The 14,175-nt window shown below is 40.6% G+C and overlaps 1 protein-coding gene across 4 annotated transcripts in view; it reads right to left on the bottom strand.

Annotated features, from left to right (window-relative positions):
• Positions 1-14,175, bottom strand: part of NCALD (neurocalcin delta) — a 275,167-nt gene that overhangs the window by 169,329 nt on the left and 91,663 nt on the right. For 2 of the 4 annotated variants that reach the window (XM_014566111.2, XM_032468149.1), the window contains exon 3: positions 7,403-7,452. The exons of the other annotated variants lie outside the window; for them this stretch is intronic. The gene's annotated coding sequence lies outside the window, so the exon portion shown is untranslated. The remainder of the gene's footprint in view (positions 1-7,402; positions 7,453-14,175) is intronic. 4 annotated transcript variants of the gene reach the window in all.

Below are 14,175 nucleotides of genomic sequence, written 5' to 3'. Positions count from 1 at the left end.
AAATTTCACAGCTGGTCACAAGTTCATAACAGCTACGTGCCTCTTCCATTGGGGAGCCTCCGTGCCATGCTGGGATTCCACAGGGCAGCGTGGCTTCCTCATTCTTCAAAACAGAGCTGCTCAAAGAATCCTCTGGCAATTTTAACTACACAAGAATAGAAAACACCCCAGGCAGAGTGTGAGAGACCAATCTTGTAAACTGCAGGATGGCAAGGTATAAACAAAAATGGAAAGAAATCATACAGCCTTTTAAAAAAAGTCATTGCTTTTTACAAGGACAATAAGAAGGAAATATATTCAGCCCCAAACATCACGGAGCAAAAGCTCAGAGAAGTGTTAAATCACAAGGCCGGTGGCTGCAGGAATTTGCAATGATCCATTCCAATCTGCCACTCGTCCCTGCTGGCATCACGCTTGACTTTACAGACTCCTCTTTCAGTTTTACATGCTTGGGTTTTTCTTGGTTTGTTTTTTTTGCTTTTTCTTTCATGCACCACAGCCATCATTTTCAAGGTTGTTGCAACTTTCCTAAGTCACATCTTTCTTCTTCTCTGACCCTACAAACAATGTTGCTTCAGAGAAAGGACCGCAAAACACAATTATTTCTGTCTCTCATTTGACTGAATCATGCTCTTGCATGCAGGGAGAATGTTCACATACTTGTACTGAGTCTTCATGAATCCTTTATATGATCACTTGTGTTGTTAGAAGTGGTAGTTCCAGCAAAACTCCAGAATCTTCTACCCTTTTAATCATTCTACCAATAATTGAGCACTGAGCGTGTACTCCTGACAGTGGTCTGGAGAAAACAGGGATAAACTGTCAGCCCTAGCTTTGAGGACCACACAGTCCAGTAGAGGAGAGAGGCTCGGAAACAATTCTGAGAGAGGGTCAAGCTACACTCACTCCTCTGCTCTAAGGTAACAATGTGTATGTATGTCACACTTTTCCCACTCCCTGGCAGACTGCTTCCACGCCAGAAATGCCCCTGCAGGCCAGCCGATCAGGGGACTCGGTACCCTTGGCTAAGCAAGCACAGATAATGGTTGCCGTGCATGTTCTCCTATGAGGCGAGGAGGTCCTTTCTAGGAAGGTCTCCCACCCTCCTCCACCGCCACCGCAATTGCCTTGCTCTGCGTACCTTCTCTCGGCCTCGGACCTCAAACTGCCGTGCTTGGACTTACAAGCCTCCCTTGCTCCAGTTATTGTTACTGAGGTCACACATGTCATGCGTATCTACTATGGGCCAAGAATGACCCACACATTAGCTCACTGAATTTTCATGACATCCTTAGGCTTTGTTATCCCGGGGTCATAGATGAAGGAAATGAGGCCCAGAAAATTTCAGAAATGTATGCAAAGCCACACAGCTGATAAGTAGAAAAACTGAGACTGGAAGCCAGGACCATGTGATTAGAGACGCTCTTAAATGGCACACGTGCTCCAGCTCCCTGGCCAGGCTATTTACACTACAAGGACAGACATCAACGTTTCCACTCTTTTCATAGTCCCTAGGGAGGGCACACCTATGAGCAAGCAGAGTAGGCATTCTCCTGTGCGGTGTCACTTAGCAGAGGACAGGCAAGGATGGGTTAAAAATATGTCCACTGTTGTTTCTCACAGCGCCAAGAATTTCACCACTGGAGGTGCATTACTTCAGACCTCGAAGTCATTCTGATTTTTAGGATTTCTCTATTAGAACATGGTTTCCCTAGAAGGGATCATACTGCTACCAAACTTGGGTCTGCTCGCCCGTGCGCAGTAAAGCCAATCTGCTGACACCAGGCTGCGGTGAAGGAAAGTGCAGTGTGTACTGTAAGGTACCATACAAGGAGTCCAGGACAGCTAGTGCTCAAAAAAGCCCAAACTCCCTGATGGGTTTCAGCAAAGCATTTGGAAAGGCCAGGTGAGGGAGGGGCTTCCTGGGGTACGTGATCAGCTCGTGCACAGTTCTCTGACTGGTTGATGGTGAGCTAACAGGGCGGTGTCACATAAATTAACATTATCAATCCTTAGGTTCCAGTAGCCCTGGGGGCCATGTGCTCATGATCGTCAAGTAGTTAATGTCTTCCATTGGGTCGGGGTTTTAGCATGCGTAAAACAACTCAGGAAATGTGCATCAGATACTGTTACCTGGGTACGTTGGGGAGGAACTAAAGTGGAGGATATGGGGGAGGGGTCTGTCCCTGGAAGGCCCCATAGGGTTCTGCTTGGTTATAATACTCAACTGAGATCAGGGTCTTGGAGAATGAGTCACAGGAGAGATGCCTAGAAAGGAGCCTGAGACCTGAGAATGGCACAGTGGTCCTGAGAGGAGGATGGGAGGTCCTGAAGACAGGGGTGATGGTTTTGTTTGGCTGACTCCCTCTGTGGCCCTCAGCACAGGGTGAGGCAAATGGAAGGTACATAATTCTCTTGATATGAGGAAACACTGTTTTGATCAAGCATAAGACTTGGGAGGCACAGGGCACGGAGGCAGGTGGGCACTGAGTGCTAATGACCCTGAGCGTTGTGAAGGCACAAGAGACAAGAGAGCAGAATTCTTGCTCTCAAAGAGCTAACAGCCTCTTTGGAGAGAAAAAGTATCAATAGCAAACAATGGGTGAATAAGGCAAGACAGGAATGACCAAGCTCGGAATACATGTGTAATAGGAAACTCAGGAGGAGAGCTCAGTGTGGGAGGAGGTGATGCCGGCATCACTGGGGCTTGAGGTACCAAGAACAGTAGCAAAGGAAGCAAGATGATGAATGTCTGTCTTATGCCAAAAGAAGACCCAGAGGACCTCAACCAGCTGCCACCTCAGTACTCCCAAACAAGGAAAATCAGCTTGGATTTGATCACCATGATGCAAAATGATGTTAGGATGGCCTAGAAATGAAATCTGAAGACAGATAAAATGTACAGAGATACTCTTTAGAAAATATACTTCTTCAAATTAAACCCAGATCTTTTGATAAAAGGATCTAATGGTTGCTCTAAACTTATTATAAATAAATCTAGAATTTCAGTAATAGGAGAAATGATCAGATTTATATATTAAGACACATGGAGAATAAATCTGATGGAACCATTAGGCAAGTCTAACCCCCTCTAACACCAGAGAAGAGATCTGATGATGATCACCACAGGCCAACAACACTGGCAGATTCTCAGACCTTCCCCTGGAGTCAGCTCTCATAAAGAATCGCTTTATCCTGTGACCTTCCAGCCACAAATGGCTTTCACTTAATACTTCCTTCACAAGCAGGAAAGGTTACTTCTGTTTACTCTAACTCATTTTAAATTTTAAAAAAGATCCCTTTATTAATTCCTACAAAGAAAACAACCCCAAGGAAGAAAGGAAGGAAGAAAGCAAGCAAGCTCTGACCTTTGTTTGCTAAATGAGTTATTTCACCAATGGCTACATGTGATTATGTTCTCACCATTCTGAGTCACAACCCGCTGTACCCCTTGGCATAAGAGGAACAGCTACAGCTTAAGGCTTAGTTGTGAGTGAGCAGAAAAAGAAAAATACAGGTAGAGAGAGAGACTTGAAAAAAGAGTGAAGGGTGGGGGAGGAGGATCCACAAGAAATCATTTCTCCTTTGAGAAAGAATGAATTGAATTACTGCAATATATTTTTTCTTTTCATGTCAACTTGGCTGCTAATGAGCTTTGTTGCCATAAGTTACCTGTTTTCTTCAAGGTGGCGGCATATCTGAGGCGTAAACAGCAAAAGGTCTCTGGTTCAATCTGCTAATAGGTTCGCATTAACCTCCATGGAGACGCAGAGACAGTGATCACATTATCCAAACCCACAACTTAGATGCAGGGTCTAACAAAGGATGCTGTGCCTTGTTTCCAGGTGCAAGCAGCAACTTGGCAAATGTTGTTCCAATGACTAAATGGTAGAATTTCTGGGACATTTTGGTGTTACAAGGAGCAATCAGAAAAAAGAAAATTGAGTTTCTGAAAATCCAGGTGGTGATTACAATCCTGGAGTAAAATAACAATAGCAGAATTTCCACATTTTATATTTTATAAGAAAATGATTCAAAATCCATAAAAAGAAATCAGTGGAAATAGATATTTAATACATTTAAAATATACAAATTTCTAAGGACCATGTAAAATGTAAAAATTATAACTTGAACTGTATCATCCTATTATTATTAGCAGACAAAATTTTAAAACATAAATATTAAAGAACTTAAGTCTCAAAAATGAAAAAAATTATCATGAATGTTGAAAGTGAGATCTTATTATGTGAACATTATTAAATGAGAGTTCTTAAAGTACATAAATGCTGTTGCCACTGAGTTGAGAATATATTTTCGTGCAAATTTCTTCACTGCTTAAAAAAATAAAAAAGACCCTAATCAGAAAAATGGTGATATATTTAGGAGCTATCTCCAAATATTTCATTCCTCAAAGTTTAAAGATATTCCTCAAAGTCAAACATAATATTGTGTATTTGTGTGTGGGTGAGGGGATGAAACTTTCTTAGTTACCTCGAGCTGTAGTTTGCTTGAAGGCAAGAAGCAAGCATTTCTGATTTGTTCTTCTCTTCCTTAGTTTGCTCCTATACGCCCAGCTGCTTGTGTCTGTTTCAAAACTCTCCTGTTGCAGTGGACATACCCTGAGGTGACTGCCCAGTGAGTCGTGCCCTCCCCTGAGTGCAGGCACAGACTGTGACTTGCTCCTAGCCAATGGAGCAGAGCAAAGCCATAGGGGAGAGTCACTTCCTTGATTAGGTTACAGTATGTAAGACTCTGTCCTAGCAGACTGGACCCAGAGATTCTCCTACTGGCTTTGAAGTCAGCCACCATGTTGTGACAGAGACTATGAGAGACAAACAGCCACATGACAAGGAACCATGAGTGGTACTTGGGAGATAAGAGCAGCCCAGGTGACAGTCAGCAAGAAAACAAGGGGACCTCAGTCCTACAACCTCAAGTGAATTCCGACAACCTCATGAACTTAGAAGGAAAAAACCCGACCTCCAGAAAGGAACACAGCCCAGCAAACATCTTGATTATGCCATTATGAGACCTGAAGCAGAAGACCCAGCTAAGTTACACCCAGACTCCTGAGCCACAGAAACTGTGGGATAATCATTAAATGTTGTTTTAAGCCACTAGATTTGTAGTAATTTGTTATGCTGCAATATGTAACTAATGCACATGTGATAATCCACTTTGAACTCCAATAACAATTATTCTTGCAAAAACCGTTTGTGCTGCCAGTTCCATTTTCTTCCTCCATTTGAGGACAGCAGAAACATAGCAGAATGCTTTACAGACGTGTACACCTTTATCCAATTCAAAACCTTAATGCAGAACGTAATTATCTACATAAGAGTCTCAAAACATAAATTAATTCAGTTCAACATTTTCAAAATACTATTATTTTGGTACTTGAAAATTAGCATACCTTCAAACCATTTTTTATTGTGCACATACTTCATTACTCTTTTAAATAAATTTTTTATTTTTGAACAGTTTCAGATTTGCAGAACTATTGGGAAACTAGTACAGAGTTCTTGTATACCCCACTCCGATTTTCCACCATTATTATATCTTATATTAGGATGGTACCTTTTTCACAACTAATTAACAAATACTGACACATTGTTATTAACCAGACTCCATACTTTATTCAGATTTCCTTAAGTCTTTACATAATGTCCTTTTTCTGTTCCAGGATCCCATCCAAGTTATCACCTCACAGTTAGTCATCAAGTGTCTGTAGGCTTCTCTTGGTTGTGACACTTTCTCAGACTTCCCTTGTTTTTGATAATCTTGACAGTTGTGAAGAGGACTGGTCAGGATGCACCTCTACTGAAATTTATCTTATGCTTTTCTCATGATTAGACTAGGGTAATATGTTTGGGAGGAAGACCACAGAGGTCAAGTGCCATCCTCATCACATTATGTGAAGGATGCCTACCATCAATACGACATACCACTGTGGAGGTTAACCTCGATTACTCAGCTTGAGGTAATGTTGTCAGGTTTCTCTGTTGTAAATTCCTTTTTTTTTTTTTTTAATTTACACCCATTCCATACTGTACCCTTTGGAAGAAAAAAATCTGTGCAGCCCCCATCTGGAATCATGCTTTACTGCCTGAAAAGTGGAGTATCTACATACATTATTTGGAATTCTTCTGCATAAGAGATTTGTCAATTTTCCTCATGTATTTATCCAATCATATACTTATATTAGAATAGATACTTATTTTCTCAGATTTGTGTTAATCTCAATACTGTATTTTATTGCTCGAATGGTTCCAGCTTTGTCAGTGGGAAGCATTTTCAGTTGGCTCCTGCATCCTCTCTACACACATGATGTCACACTCACCATTATGAGATTATTTGTTTTAAGTTTTATCTTTTTTCTTCTAGTAGTTCCTTATTTTCCGGCACTGTGAGATATTCCAGGTTCATTTTGCATATTTCTTGTCCCCATCCTCAATCAGCCATTTCTCTGGTAGTTTTTATTGAGAAACAGTATTGAAACCAAGATTTGGATGCTAGGTGCATGTATTGCTACTGGAGAGTCACTGCTTCTAGACCAAACCAGTTTTTCAGTCTCTAATATGGGACCTTGGAATATCCCTACATGCTTAATATATTTTAATTTATTCAACAAACATTTTACAGAGATTACTATGTACCAGTCATTATTTCAAGTATTTTGTAAACACTCACTTAATGCCTGTAATCACCTCATAACAACAACAACATAGGTAGTGTTACTAAACCCATTTTATGGACAGAAAAACTGAGACACTGAAAGGTTTGGACCTGTGCCCAAAGTCATGTAGCTAGTAAGTGGCAGAGCCAGGCACTGAACACAAGCATCTGGCTCCAGATTTCGGGCACTAACCAGTGTACCATATTGCCTCACACTGGTGAGGGCCTCACAGAGCATAAAATTGATTAATTAATTAATCCACCCATTCATTCTCCAACAAATTTCTATTAAGTGCCCATTAGGTGCTAAAGTCTGCTAGATGTTAATTGGTGCTTAATGTCATTTGAGATACATCTTGGGCTATGGCCCAATTTAAAAGGGAAGAAGAAGCTGTTGTAACGTGCCCCTTGAGAGGACTCTGGCAGCTGCCTGGGATGAAGATAGTACATAAAAACCACTCCACTCGGTGGCTGCAAATATACTTCTCTGTGCTACAGGTGATAGTCAAGAGTGCCAGGCAGTGCCTTATTTATTTCATTTCTATTTTCCTTTTCACAAATTTTAGAGAGGGAGCTATTATCTTTCCTATATATGAAACTCCCATTTATTACACTACTATTCACTGATAAAATATTTGAATGAAACTGTCTCTGGTGAAAACCATTGTGCAAAACTGAGATTTCCATTTACAGATGACTGAAAAGAGAATTTAAAATGTATGCTTACTTTATGAGTATCTCCAGTGGGTGGTTCCAAAGGACCAAAGCTGAGATGATCTAAAAGAAAACAGGCAAAATAACCATGCTGAAAGCAAATGTCTTACAGGATGCTTTCAAGGTCACGTATCCCCACGTATTTCAGTGGCAGAGCTCTGTGAGGCTCCCCATGACTTGGCTTTACTTGTCAATAACACATTTTGAGAAAGGGAGTACAGGTGGGGTAGAGGCGGGACTCTCCAAAAAGGACAGGCCTAGAGAAGAAGGCAGGGCTGACACGACAGGCAGTCTGACGTTGACTCTGACTGATATTTATAAACTCCTTGGAAGAGGATACAGATCCAAGGGAAGGGATAGTCAAAAACACGGGTCTTCATTTTTTAGTTCAGAGCAAGCACCAAATTAACCTCTTTTTAGATACACCAAACTTTAGGTATTTTCCAAAAAGAATGAGCAGACACAGTGCCATAATGCAACAATAAGAAACCATAAAAAAATAGGTGAATAAGTGGGAATGATGTATTGGTTATAGTCACAGTTCAGAAGAAAGGAATGATCAAAGGGATCAGCCTGGGAGTGGGCTGTATCAGAGGTAGCCTGAGAGGAGCCTGGCTCCGAGGGTCTGATTGAGAAGGCTTGGAGGACGGGGGTGTGATCTACTGAATCCCACGGCCAATGGACACAGAGAGGGGCGTGGTCTCTCAGATTTTGCTTCTGGCTTTTATAACCTCTCTTTGAGAACATGTGTATTTTAGAACCTCTGGGAGCACTAGTCTAGACGATCTAATTAGCCTATCTAATACAGTTTCAAAACTATCAACAGGGTCAAAGCCCTCTTGGGAGATCTGTTTAAAACAAAATTCCAACTCACATCATTTAACTCTTAAATATCAGAGTGTTACTGTTACTAGGAATAAAAACCAAGAAGTTTTCAATTGAGTTTCTAAAAATCTTCCTTTTTTTCTAAAAAAATTCAATTGTTATAATTCAAGAAGAAAATGTGTTCCAACTGACATGTTAGGAAAAAAAATGTAATTTTCCGCCAATTTCTATGTATTTGATGATGTACAATCATTGTAAAATGTATCTCAGTTAATATACCAAAGACTCATATTCCTCCAAGCATTTAACAGAGAACTGAATACAGTTAAAGATGAACTCGGAACTTTACCAGTTAATAAATTTGTCCTTTTGAACATAGATAGAAGCAGTATATTTCAGTGGTAAGGACCTCGGCAATACTGAAATTTTGGATGTTCCACAAATAACTGTTATACTATTTTTAATTCTGGCAATATGAGAATTCTGATCTAAGACAGAGTCTCAGTTTTTTTCTTACTCATAATAACTTGCACATTTTAATAATACAGATATTTAAAAGATATTTTGGCTTATAAAATGTAATCTTTCAAGTATGATTTTTTTAACTAGAAGAAAATCTGTGAAATGGTTTTTGTACATTTTCCTTTATATCACACTTTGTTGACATACAAGCACATTGCAATTTGAAAATTGATAATGTCATTTGCAGCAACATGGATGGACCTGGAGATTGTCATTCTAAGTGAAGCAAGCCAGAAGGAGAAAGACAAATATCATATGATATCACTTATATGTGGAAACCAAAAAAAAAAAAAAAAAAAAAAAAAGACACAAATGAACTATTTGCAAAACAGAAACAGGCTCACAGACACAGAAAACAAACTTATGGTTACCAGTGGGGAAAGGGGGCGGGGAGGATAAATTAGGAGTTTGGGATTTGCAGATACTAACTACTATATATAAAATAGATAAACAACCAGGTCCTACTGTATAGCACAGGGAACTATATTCAATATCTTTGAGTAACCTATGATAAAAAAGAATGTGAAAAAGAGTATGTATATATATGTGTGTATAACTGAATCACTATGCTGTACACCAGAGATGAAGTAACACTGTAAACCAACTATACGTCAATAAAAAAAAAGAAAAGAAAATTTGAAAAGTGATATTTTAGGCTTTTTCATTGTTAAGATGTAGAATTAAGTCAAAGTGGATTCAGTGCTTTACATTTTAAAATACATATAGTTAACTCTGTTTCAAACTTTCAGATTTTACTGAAAACAAAACACAGATGTTTGGTTAAAATGGCAAGGTGAATACATAAGCAGTTTACCAGAGCTGACCCAACGCAGGGCTCCAGAGGCTTTCTCTAGTGTCAGAGCAGACAAGTCATTAAAAAGCGAGCCTGCCACTGGCATCTAAGCAGCGTGAGACCAGGAGAAGAGGACATCACACGAGAGGCGTCAGAGTTCTGTCTGTTCTCTGTGCCATTTCATTGATCTGCTCACAGAAGAACATTGAAACAGCCTATCTTATCTATTTTTTCTCAGAGATTGATAAGAAAATGATGGAGGTGGGGTGGGAGGGGCAAGGACATTTGGGAGGGCAGGCGTAAATAATCCATAAAGTGTATACGCTGTTGTCTCTGCTTTCATTGAAACAGACACATAAGAGAAAGTTTGTAGACTACAGGTATATCTTGCTAATTCAAACGATCATTTCCAGGAGAAGAGGGGATAAGGCAGAAAGAACACAGGAGTGGAAGTCAGGATTCTGGGTCTGACCCCAGTGTGACCGTTAGTTAGCAGTGGGCTAACTCTGGGGCAGTCTGTTACCAACGCTAGGTCTCTACCCACAGAGACATTGTGTGAGCCCTCTAAAGCCCCTTTGACATCCATTTCAAGTTGGTTCTCACTTTTGCTTTAAGATCTCCATCAGGAAGTTTAGGTTTATGAACAAATAAATACAGCTAGCCAAATTAGCTCTTTCAGAATGCTGAAGTGAATGCTTTTTTAATGGTGATAGTGTTTAAAATAGTCACTGCGTATATTTTGATTTGCATACACAAATTTCAAGGTTTATGATATGAAAGTCTGAGAACATTTGGATAAAAACTGCTTTGAAAAGTTTAAACGTATGAAGACACTGTACAGTTACCAACATCATTTAACCTTCATTTCTAACTGCCCTACAGGTCAGCAATACTATCCCTTCATGCTAACAATGAATGAATTGGTTTCTGATCTCAGTGTTGGTGTCTAATTTTTTATCCCAAACATGGCATTTTCACTGAGCAGTATATTCTGAAAGTACTTGTAAATAGAATCAAAGAGCTTTTTACATTTCATTTTAATCTGATTCATTTAGTCTGGTCATTTGAATTTCAGAATCCAAGCCTATCTTTACTCTAGAAGTGGAAAAGGCTTAAAATTTATTCATCTGGAAAAAACTGTGCCTCGCTCCAAAACACAATCAGACTGGAAACAGATGACATTCATGTTCTCAGGGGCATTTAGCATAAGCTAAATATATTCACAGCACAGCTGACCATTTATAAACACAGCTACCATCACAACCAGAGAGCTGTGTCCATGGCCATCCATTCATCGGTCCAAAGTAAAAAAGCCATGAATCCTGCCGGGGTGAAGGCCAGGTCTGAATATCATTGCAGTCAACACGACTCTATTTTACACAATTGTTTAATACAAATATTTTAAAGCACTCCATTGTCTTATTTCCTACTTTTAGACTGAGTACTTAAGTAAGAATTAATCTAGTTCTTTCCACTTTGGGAAACATGGATGTTAAGAACAGAGGAAGCAGATTTAAAAGGATTCTGGTTTCCCTAAAAGGACCACTGCATTGCCCCGGCTACTCACAGCATAGCACAGCACAGCCTCACCTGGGCTCGGTGCTCCTCCTGAGCTTCCTTCACATGCTATAATCGCTCTGATGCCACGATTCTGAGACTCTAGTTGTGAGGAATAGATATTTTTCTCACTTCTTTCTCAGAGCTGGTCTTAAATTCAGAAAGCATGTTATGACAAAATAAAAAACAATAACCCCTGTGTCATGCAAGGAAATTAGGACAGTTGGGTTCCCACTGAGAATTGCTGAGATGGGCTCCTAGAACTATGTGGTTCCAAAGTCTCTCCCCTCGGAACAGACATTTCCCTGTCCTCCCCTCTGGCTTCCTCTTTCCTCCTGACTATTGCTAGTTTGCAGAAACTGCCCACCAAGTGCCAGATCCCAGCCAGTTTATTTACCCTCAACTATTGGTCCTCACCCTGCCATCCTGTCACACACCACTTCTTTCTACCACCTCATTTTACCTTTCCACAATTTATTCATTATCAGTCACTCAGAAAATATGCGAGGACCTGAATGTGCCAGGCTCCGTGCAGGACACAAAGAGTGTGGAGCAAGTAAGGCAAAGCTCCTGCCCTCACGGAGCAGCCAGTGTAAAGGGGGAAACGGACGGAACACAGGTTAACATAAGCATCAGTACAAGTGTGCACTGCGCACGGGTGATGGTCAGAGAAGCTGCATCCAAGTCAGAGCCTAACAGAGAAGGGCCCACGTCAGGTGACAGACTCAGGGGAGCTGTCTTCTAAGCGAAGAAAAGTGAAGGGTTTCAGAGGAGGGCAGTCTAAGCAGAGGGCACAGCTCATGCAAAGGCCGAGAGCTGGAAAAGGGTCTGGGTAGTGAGTATGGAGACAGCGGGGCACCAGTGAGCCGACGGAGGTGGGCAGGGCTGGATGGGAGTTTGGGCTTTATTCTGGGTGTAATTTTATTTTCCCATTACTTCCATAAGTACAATTTTTTTCTCTTATTACTCTCAAAGAAAGCAAATCTAAAAACAAAACAAGAAGGAAAACATTTTAACAATTATTTTCATGTCTATTTAATGCCAAAACAGCTGACAAAGAGCTGTACTCTTCCAACACTGGAGACCTGCCTGGGCTGCAAACAGAAGGACAAGCCACGAACCAACTGGAAAATGATTCTGCAAAAAGCTTCACACAACAACTGCTCTATGAATCCCTGACAGAAATAAACTAAGAAATGGACAACGGCTCCAAGATCTTACGAGGTGGAGATGAGGACCCTCATTTTATATGAGGAAAATGAAGCTCCGAAGGTCTCATAGTTAGTTAATCAAGTGGAAGAACCAGGATTTATCACCAGGCTTGTCAGACTCCAAAACTTACCCACCTTGCTACACTTCCCCCAAATTCCATCAATTTAATAAAATACCATCTTGTTTGATCAACATTCCTGGAGAATGAGGTGAGCCTCCTGTAGCACAGAGACCCTGTAAAAAGGAAAACTTTATATAACTCGTGGGATGAGAATTTTTCAAATTTTCAGCACTTTGTATCAAGTGCCCACGCTAAGTACATGAACATCGGTGATTCCACAATGCTGCCCTCAGGCACTGTGAGATGTAAGCACCTGTTTGCCCCTAAAGGAAATGGGCCTGTATTGCAGACTCAGGATTATTACTGTTACATATTAACAATTTCTCTATTATTATTTTAGTTTTCTGTGCTTCATTCTTTTCCTGTCTATTCACTTTCAGGAGGAGTTTTTTGTTATTTCTACCTGTCTCTTTGTTTACTTTCCAGACTTTATTTCTTGCAATTTTCACTGTGGCTGTCTCTTGCAACTTATCCCCAAATATTAACACGCAACTTTTATTTACTTGGGCTTGAGAGACCTGACAACTTAGTTTGTTAGCATTCTTAGTAAAAGAAGAATAAAGAGGAACCAAGCAAGGAGTATTAAATTCAAACACCCAGTGCTGTGGGAAAAAATGTGTCCTGAAGGCCTGAGTTCAAAAGACAGGCGTGCAGGGTGTCCTCAGAGGAGGGTAGAGAATGAGCTAGAACAGAGAGCAGAATTCAGACCGTTCAGGAGACAGATTATCCAGAAGGTGCGTCTGAGTTGGCAGTTTAGGACTCAGGACACACTCTTTCATGGGAATAGCATTTCACATGGTGTTTGGGTTGTCAAGCCACTCTATAAAATCTTCTTTAATCTGTCATTACATGAAATGCTTCCCTTTGATTCTATGAGACTGTGAAATAGGAACAAGAAATCAGAAAGTCAGGTAAATATTGTAAAAACCATAGCCTCTAAAAGAAGGAGGAGAGGAAGAAGAAAAAAAGAAGGAAGGGAAGGAAGGAAGAAGGGAGGGGGGCGGAAGAAGTATTTTCCTGGGGGTTGGAGAGCAGATCCAGATTTACGGTGTCTGGGCTTATGAAATTAGAGGCCTCTTTTAAAAAAAATACAAATTATGAATACAGAAGTAAATATAAATGGGAATATTTTTAGAATGAAAAGAGAACTATAGAAATTACAAATTTTAATAACTGAAAAATAGCTTAGCATAATAATATTTTTAGTAATTAACTTCCAGATGACATGTATACATGGGAGTGACTGGAAATCACATAAATATATCTTATTAAACCCAAACAATATCAACCCCGACTCATCTTTCCCTTAGACTGATCCCCTCAAATGCCTCTGGCTGTGCCAACACCCCTCCATGTGAGGGTAAAGGCAATCGCAGTGGAGGGAGATGGTGCTCTTAACCAACTGTAGTCAAAATCTCTTTCTTTTGAAAATCTTACAAAAACACGCTCATGTGAGCCCCACAGTAAGGCCTTAAGCATCCAAGTTCGGTGGATCCTGTGCTTTCCCCTCCTCCAAGTCTGCCCTGTTCTCCTGATCAGAGGCTCCTCTTCCTCCCACGTCACCCCAAACAGGAGGCAGAAAAGAGCCCATGCTCCTGATTTAATAAGTCAGGAGAGCTCGGGTCTCTTGATCCCGACTCATCAAAACGTGCTCCCTCCCACAGGGAAGACAGGGAGCTAGGACGAGTTAGCAACGGGCACCCACTGGAGTTTTATAGAGTCTTGGCTCCACAACATCTCCCTGAAATAGTCATCA

This window comes from Camelus ferus, chromosome 25 (genome assembly GCF_009834535.1).
Source record: "Camelus ferus isolate YT-003-E chromosome 25, BCGSAC_Cfer_1.0, whole genome shotgun sequence".
Classification (NCBI taxonomy): Eukaryota; Metazoa; Chordata; class Mammalia; order Artiodactyla; family Camelidae; genus Camelus; species Camelus ferus.
Note: the sequence above shows the minus strand (reverse complement) of the source record. Positions and strands in the feature narration are given on the sequence as shown.